The following is a 5682-nucleotide window of genomic DNA, read 5'->3' on the forward strand; positions in this document are numbered from 1 at the left end:
ACAACTTTAGATATAGCTGTATGCGTTGATGTATGTATATTTATTTGAAATCTGGATTATATGAGCCATATTTAGCAGATTGGAGTGGTTCAATTTGGATTTTATTTATAAAATAGAACTTAAATAGAAATTTTTCTTTGATGTAAACAGTGTCCTGTACAGACAGAAGATACAGAGACATTGGAAAAAATCAGTATTTACCCTAATAAAACCAGTATGGGGAGTTTCAGTGGTGAAGAGACCTATTTGTGAAATTTAACAACTAGAGGGAGCAAGAGGTGACTACAGCTATGGGAATTTGCAGAGATCTTTAGTTAGTGGCTAAAAAAAACCCTAGAAGACATCTCAGTAAAGTTATTCTTGGCTTATATGTCTGAGCAAAAGACAAAGTCATAGTTTGGTAAATTATGGCCCAACATGGGATGTTGAAAAGATCACTGAAGTAACTACATTTCTAGGACTGAGGAAGGTCACAGAGCACCTTGATTAAAAGAAGAATCTTATACATTGAGAGTACAATCCTAAGTAACATTATGACTATGCATTGAGTCTTCTTCCTAGTCTTCTTAGAGGGCACTTGAATACCTTACAAGGTCACCATGTATCAGGGGATGGAGAGAACCTAAATTCTTCCAGGAGTATTAGCGGAGCTTGTATTAATTCTTGGAATACTATCATTCCAAGATACTATGGCATTCAACCAATCAGGAGAGGAATGTATTGAGCTCAGCTGATAGAATTCTGCTTTAAGATGGCCTCACAGATTGCAGAGTGGGGCCCTGATCTTATTCTCAACCCACAGATGTTTTACTATTTCTTGACTGATTTACTTGCAATATGTAACATGGGAAGTAGAATTCTCATTTTTGTCTCTGTGACTGTAGGATAAAGGGATGAAAGCAGAAAAGGCCAAATAGAAATTCCTTGTGTAAAGAAATAAATTAAAAAATAAATAAAACACTGAAAATAAATGCAGTACTCTCTAGGAAATTTGCAAACAACATGGCTATGGAGATTTTAGAAGTACTATACCTCGTTCTTCAATACAGCCATGCTGCCACAGAAATGCATCCTACAATTTTTTTTGGAGCAGTATAATATTGAAAGCATGCTAAAGAAAACTATAGATTAGTCTCACTATAAATTTGACATGAAAATAAAATGGTTAGCAAACCAAATACAATGGTATATCAAAAGAATCATCCATCATTGCTAAATATGGCTTACTCTGGAAATATAAAGACTATTTCTTATTCAAATATGGAGGGAAAGTGATTAACACAATATATCATTTTTTTAGGTAAAAGAATAAGAGCTATGTGATAATCTTAGTAGAGAGTAAGAAATATTTAATAGCATGCTGGTCTAGATTTTAGAAAATAATGACCAGGAGTAGGGTTTTTCCAAAGTGCTAAAAATGAACTATTTAAAAATAAACAAGGTAGTAAGTGATGCTGAAGCATTAAGCTTAATCTGAAATAAGACATTTTATATAACTCACCCCCCCCTTCCGAAAATTCTGGGCCACACAATTAAACATCAGACAGAAATGAGAAGTCTGACTACTGCCAAGAAAGAAATCAAGTATTTGCATGTGTTTATATTCTGAGGAAGTCTGAGAATATATAATGTATAACCTTTAGAAGTAATGAATCTAGTAAAATATTCATATATGAGACAAATATATATGCATTAAATAGATTTTTATACATATAACAACGCATTGGGTAATATGAGAGAGGAATATAAACTAACAACATTGTGACAATAAAAATACCAACAATGTTAAAGCATGAAGGATCTAGTTACAAAGCAATATAAAGATTCTTGAATGAGACTCACATGAAAATATCTTCTCCACCCATAAGATTCTGTGCTCAGTTTTCTCTAAGTCTTTTCATGTATGAGTTGAGAGATGGGACCTGATGGTAGAAAAATGATTGAATGATGGTAAATGATGTTATTATCTTGCTGTGACACATGTGCTTATACAACATATAATTTACATAACATATGTGTTATAACACATGCCTATGTAACACGTAACTACCAATAAGTTAGCACCATGATGCTGATGACAGAATAGGTACCTATATTCAAGATTCAGGCATTAGATTTTGGGGTGGTTTGCTGAAGATGGTTAAAAGTATCTTTAAGTAGTTGTACTTATGAGTTTTAATTCAATATCATGTTGGCTTATCAATAAAATGCATCTTGATCCCTGTCTCCCTTCCATTGTTCTCCCCCATCTTTCCCAAGCCCACTCATCCCCTCAAATTACCTGGTTCTATTTTTACTTATGTGAATTGGATATGATGACTGTATTTGCCCACCTTTCCTGTCTCCATTCCTTTGCTCCCTGTCCTCTTGACCTCCTCCACCCCCTGATGAACAACAGCTTCCTGATGTTCATTCTATTAAACTGTGATAGTTGTTCAAAGGACTTACATCACTGGACTCTTTCCCCATATATACCATACTTTAGTCAATTCATTGGTGTATATTTGCATATGGCCATGGATATATTTTCATATATGTTTATAATTTATTCATAACTTCCACATATGAGAGAAAATATGTTCTCTGTCTCTCTGAGCCTTATGTTACTTAACATAATATATTCCCCAGGTCCAACCATTTTTTTCTGCAAATGAGATAATATTATTCCTCCTGAAGGAAGACCGTTTTTGAAGATCATACTAACTTGGGAGGGCGACATATAGATTTGGTAAGTTTCTATTTGAGTACTCCCATTTTCTGTTAGTACGTCACTCAGGACAGGCGTGCAACCAGTGCTGCGGCTCAAGGAAACAGAGAAGTAGGAAGCCTCAGTACCTTAGTAGCTTTAAGAACTATGTTTGGTTTCATGGATGTGTCCCTTACATCCTATAAAAGTCAGTATTGTATTACAACGGGGAAATATGTGAGGAAATTAAAGCCATAAGGGAAGAGGGTTATTTAACCCACAGTTTTAAATGTCTGAATCTAAGATCAAGTAGTAAAGTTTGTTTGGCCTTTGGTGAGTGTGGTGAGTAGTGGCACATCGTGGTGGGAAAATGGATCGAACCAAATCGTTGTATCTCAGGTTCAGAAGAGAGAGAGAGAGAGGTACCACAATCCCCTTTGAGGGTACACCCCAATCACCTTTCAGTAGGCCCTATTCAAGTTTCCATAACACTTCCTAGTGCATACATTTCCAGGACACTATCCTATATACCAAGCTTTCAATTATAATAGACTTTGGGGCAGCACAAACACATTCCCATTATAGCCTCAAGACACACGGGGCCCCCACACTCACAATGGCCCTTCTCTTAGAGTAATACTTTGCTGTGATAGTATTTTTCTTAACAAGAAGCCCTGCATTTTCATGTTTTCCTGGATCTTACAAGTTAAGAAGCCTGTCTTGCATACTCCAGTAGAAGAACCTACTGTATAAGAAATACAAAGTCCCCCTGCGCCGCGAGCCCGGAGAGGCTCTGGGCGACCCCACCCCCCCAGCAGGCAACCCCCTGCCCCCCCTAATCATGGGCAGCCAGAGCGCTAAGGCTCCGTGACCACCGACCAGGCTGCAGGCGCTTCCCCCGCGAAGGCCAAGGGACAGGAGAATGGCCACGTGAAAAGCAATGGAGACTTGTCCCCCAAGGGTGAAGGGGAGTCGCCCCCGGTGAACAGAACAGATGAGGCAGCCGGGGCCACTGGTGATGCCATTAAGCCAGCACCCCCTAGCCAGGCCAAGGGGGAGGCTCCCCCCAAGGAGATCCCCAAGAAGAAGAAGAAATTCTCTTTGAAGAAGCCTTTCAAATTGAGCGGCCTGTCCTTCACGAGAAATCGGAAGGAGGGCGGGGGCGATTCTTCTGCCTCCTCTCCCACAGAGGAAGAGCAGGAGCAGGGCGAGATGGGCGCCTGCAGCGACGAGGGCATTGCCCAGGAAGGGAAGGCTGTTGCCACCCCCGAGAGCCAGGAACCCCAGGCCAAGGGGGCAGAGGCTAGTGCTGCCTCCAAGGGAGGAGACGCAGAAGAGGAGGCAGGGCCCCAGGCTGCAGAGCCGTCCACTCCCTCAGGGCCCGAGAGTGGCCCTGCATCCGCCAGCGCTGAGCAGAATGAGTAGCTGGGTGGGGGCAGGTGGGTGATCTCTAAGCTGCAAAAACTGTGCTGCCCTTAAAGAGGTCACTGCCTGGATCTGGTGCCCTGGCAGCCTTCCTGTGTCCAGAAAGGACGAGGCTTATTGTGCCCCCCCCCCCCCCCCCCCCCGCCCAGCCGCGTTCCTTCTCCTCTCCCTCTTGTGGATTCTCCCATCATCCATCTGGGCTTTCTCTTATGGCCAGTTGAAGATGGTCCCTTACAGTTTCCCAAGTTAGGTTAGTGATGTGAAAATGCTCCTGAACCTAGCCCTACCTTCTTCCTTGTCCCCACCCCTGCAGAAGGCAGTTGCTGGTTCCCCCCCCCCCCCAGTTCTTTTCCAAGTAGGTTTGGTTTATCCTACTCCTCAAATCCCTGAGCCAGAAGTGGGGTGCTTATACTCCCAAACCCTAGTGTCCAGCCTTCCCTTGTTGAGTTTTTTAGTCTCTGTGCTGTGCCTAGTGGCACCTGGGCTGGGGAGGGCATTGCCCCTGTCTAGGTTTTTATAAATGTCTTACTCAAGTTCACATCTCCAGCTTGTGAATCAACTGTGTCTCTTGGTAAGTATTAGGCTTTGGGGCGGGAGGGAGGTCTGTAATGTGAAACAACTTCTTGTCTTTTTTTTTTTCTCTCATTGTTGTAAATAACTTTTAATGGCCAAATCCCAGATTTGTACTTTTTTCTAATTGCTAAAAACCATTCTCTTTCACCTGGTTTTACTGTAACATTTGGAAAAGGAATAAATATTGTTCCTTAAAAAAAAAAGAAAAGAAATACAAATTTGGCTGCTGCAGGATGAATTCCATTTAGCTCTATCTCAGTTAAAATTCATCATTTGGAATCCCGTATCCTCTTCTCTCCTACCCCAGGGGAAACCTGTCTTTATGGACACACCTTCTGTGTCAAATTCTGGCCTACAACTGGAGACCAAGTTTAAGAAACCAGCGCTTGTTGTCCAGGTGCCCAGCTGTAATGCATTTGGTGAGAGGGACTTAAGCAAATATACAGCAAGGCTCTGTGTGTTCTAATGAAAGGGTAAAACAAGAACTCTGAGAGTAGTAAAGAAACAATTACTTTTTTTGAGTTATAATGTTTGCTTTCTGCTCTTAAAGGAAGAATAGCAGCAAACGGTAGAAAAGGTGATTTCAGACAAGGGAAGAGTAAAGGTAAAAGAGCTGTGTATAAAAGAGCAAGGAATTCATGGGCCACAAACAGGAAGATGGAGTAAATACAACTGGCAGAAGCTGCTGCCTGGAGAGGCAGGTTAGGATTAGATTGAAGAGATTTTCATAAGGAATTTGGATTAAATCCCATAAAAAAAATGAGGATGACCTGGAAGATTTTCTTTTTTTTTTTTCTTTTCTGTCGGTTGTGGGGCTTGAACTTTGGGCCTAGGCACTATCCCTGAGCACTTCAGCTCAAGGCTAGCACTATGCCACTTGAGCCACAGCACCACTTCCTTTCTTTTAGTTATTAAAAACAAAACTTTCAAACAGTGAAGTTGAATTTTTTTTCTCAGCAAACATCTCTACATACATCTAAAATGTATCATTATTATTT

The 5682-nt window shown here is 41.1% G+C and overlaps 1 pseudogene; it reads left to right on the plus strand.

Moving 5' to 3' along the window:
* Positions 1-3527: 3527 nt before the first annotated feature.
* LOC125356151 lies at positions 3528-4194 on the plus strand (annotated as a pseudogene).
* Positions 4195-5682: the final 1488 nt, after the last annotated feature.

This window comes from Perognathus longimembris, chromosome 1 (assembly GCF_023159225.1).
Source record: "Perognathus longimembris pacificus isolate PPM17 chromosome 1, ASM2315922v1, whole genome shotgun sequence".
Lineage (NCBI taxonomy): Eukaryota > Metazoa > Chordata > Mammalia > Rodentia > Heteromyidae > Perognathus > Perognathus longimembris.